We start from the raw sequence: 3,058 nt of genomic DNA on the forward strand, positions 1-3,058 counted from the left end.
CCCCTGAAAGCAAGAGCAAGCTTCTCTAGCCAGGAACCTATGATGCTTGAAGTAGTGGCAAGGCCACCAGTGTACCTCAATCAAAACCTCTTGGCCTTAGCAAGGACCAATGTCCAATGCTTCAGAGAAGGGTACTCCTGCCTCTCCCGTGAAAATCAGGCAGTATTTATGAGGGGGTGGGGGAATACTTGCATGTGTCCCTGCATGTGCCCAGCAAAAGCCCTGAAACAAGGGACTGCCAGGCATCTACCACATCTCAAGAGAGTTTCCTGTGTATGCCAGCATAAGGATTGCAAATAGTTTCATAGAAGTTAGGGTCAGAAGGGACCTCAGCAGATCATCAAGTCGGACCCCCTGCCCTGGGCAGGAATGAGTGCTGGGGACAGACAACCCCAGCTAGGTGCTTGTCCAGTCTCCTCTTGAAGATGCCCAAGGTAGGCGAGAGCACCACCTCCCTTGGGAGCCCATTCTAGATTCTGGCAACCCTTACTGTGAAGAAGTTCTTTCTAATGTCCAATCTAAATCTGCTCTCCATCAACTTGTGGCCATTATGCCTAGTTATTCTAGGGGGTGCCCTAGTAAATAGAGCATTTCCTATTCCCTGCCCTCCCCTGATGAATTTATAGTCAGCCACAAGATCACCTCTCAGCCTTCTCTCGCAAAGGCTGAAAACATCCAGGTCCCTCAGTCTTTCCTCATAAGGCCTCGCCTGCAGGCCTCTGACCATACGAGTGGCCTCCTCTGAACCCTCTTGAGATTGTTCACATCCCTCTTGAAGTGCGGGGCTCAAAACTGGGTGCAGTTTGATACGTAGAATCAAATACAGGCAGTCCTCGGACTTGTGACACAATTGGTTCCTGAGAACCAAGTCTTAAGTCGAAACGTTGTGACTAGGAACCAATTTTCTCATAAGAAACAATGTTATAAATGGAGGATTGGTTCCTGAACCAAGGCCTGATACCATATTTTCACCAAAAATACTCCAGAATTTTATATCAATTATTGACGAGTACTATAGCTACATTCATGTATTTATATTGTAAATAGCAATCATATTAATTTGGAAGGACTTCTTTGAGGTGACTTTGCTGGACTTTTTGAAAGGCTCTTGGTTGGACTTTTTGAAGGGTTCTTGGCTGGAGTCTTCTCAGGAGTCTTGGCTGCAGGTTTTTCTGGAGTCTTGGCTGCTTTCTTAAAGAAAGCGTCCAAGGAAGTGTGGACAGATGTTCTCCAGGGAGATGAGCGACGCAGCGAAATCGTTCGCTGGCTTGGCGTTGCATCTATCTAGCGTTGTAAAGTCAAACTGATGTCATAAAGTTGAAACAGGGTGTCAATTTAGAAACATTGTAAGTGCAAAATGTTGTAACTCGAAATGTTGTAAGTCGAGGACTGCCTGTACTTGATTCCACATAATATACATACTGATTGTTGAACCAAGAACTTCAGGGCCTATCATACCATCTCTTCCATAAACTGATCACGTTTAATTTTTAAGCAATTCAGGTTCTTTGCTCCTGTAACTCAACTTAGAAACCCTTCCAAAACTCCATTCCCCTGATAGTTAGAAGTCTTCTAATTTCTATGTGCCATGCAGGGCTCTCCAATGCACAGGACATACTCTTGCACCTGGGAATCCTGCTGAATTCAGTGGTGTTCAGCACTAGCTCACGACACTGCCTGTGTGCATCTGGCTGAGTTTGTTCTTTTGTCTATACAGTTTTTTCCCCCACCAAATGGTGTAGGGAAGGGAATACTAAAACCCACAAATGCTGGCAGGAGAGGTAGAGCCTGGTAAAACTGGAAACTGCTTTTCTCCAATACTTCAAAAACTGAACATGTTGCATCAGTGTCTGCAAATCAACTTAAAGATGAACACTGAAAGTAGGTGAGCACAACTTGCAACATACCCTGAGGTGCTTGGGGAGGACACTGTGTCCATGCACGCTTCATCCTGTTCTATTTTGAGGTGGTATTTTAGATAAAGCTGTTGGGGGAAAAAAATTGGAACCAGAATGTGCTTTTCTGGCCAGCCCCAAATATCTGCTTCTCCTTTGTCAGGATCCACTACGGGTTAGGAAGGGAAAGTTCACATTTTGAAAAAATTATTAACATAAAATATAATATTACAGCAGGTTTCTGTACACAGATTCCTTCAGTCATCTACAACTGAACTGCAAATTAAACATGTTATATCATGTGGCTCCCAGCAGTGGGGTTAGACTAGCCCAGTGAAGACAGCATGACACAACCATCTTATCATTCTGAGTAGGGACGAAAACTGCAAGTCCACCTCAGATGACACATAAAGTTAGACCTCCAAAGCAGCAATACTCCAAACAACACCACTAGATGACCAATACCTCACAAAACACACTGGTATTAACAAGCAGCTGGTTTTAACATTTCATATTTCATCCAGACTCTGGCTGTGTAGTTGGGAAGTAGAATAGAAATACCTGGGACAGAACCTGAAATCCCTGTTCAGCAGAAGGCACGTACACTTTTAAGCATTGTGAGTATAAAAGTGTGGGCTCCTCTGGCTCAGAAGAGACCCATTGAGTTTAATGGGACTGCTCAAATGCATTAGGCCTGTGCAAATAGGCAGCTATTCAATTCGGCTTTGGATCCGGCCGCTTCAGATGCCAGGGATCTGATCCGAAGCTCCGGATTGGTTTCCCGCTTCAATTCAGCTGAAGCAGCTCCGAAGCTTCAGAGCCACCTTGGAGATTTGGCCATAGGGTATAATGGGGAATCAATGAAATATCTATAACTTTGTTTTTTGTCTGATTTGGATGAAGCTTGCAGGGGTGGTAGCCACTGCTGAGAGCATGAAACCTGCCATGTTTCAAGAAGGTTGGTAAAGAGGTTTGGGGGAAACTGCACCCCAAATTCTTGAAAGCAAAACTCATGTCATGTGTATGTGTTACACCACAGGGGGGTGAAAATTGCAGGGATGGTGGCCCCTGGTGAGGCCACTAAGCCTGCCAAGTTTCAAGGTGATAGGTGCAGAGGTTTGTGAGGAACTGCCCCTCAAGCTCCTGACAGACAAAACTTGTGA

The sequence above is a fragment of the Gavialis gangeticus genome, unplaced genomic scaffold, assembly GCF_001723915.1.
Source record: "Gavialis gangeticus isolate Ggan-Ray unplaced genomic scaffold, GavGan_comp1, whole genome shotgun sequence".
NCBI lineage: Eukaryota > Metazoa > Chordata > Crocodylia > Gavialidae > Gavialis > Gavialis gangeticus.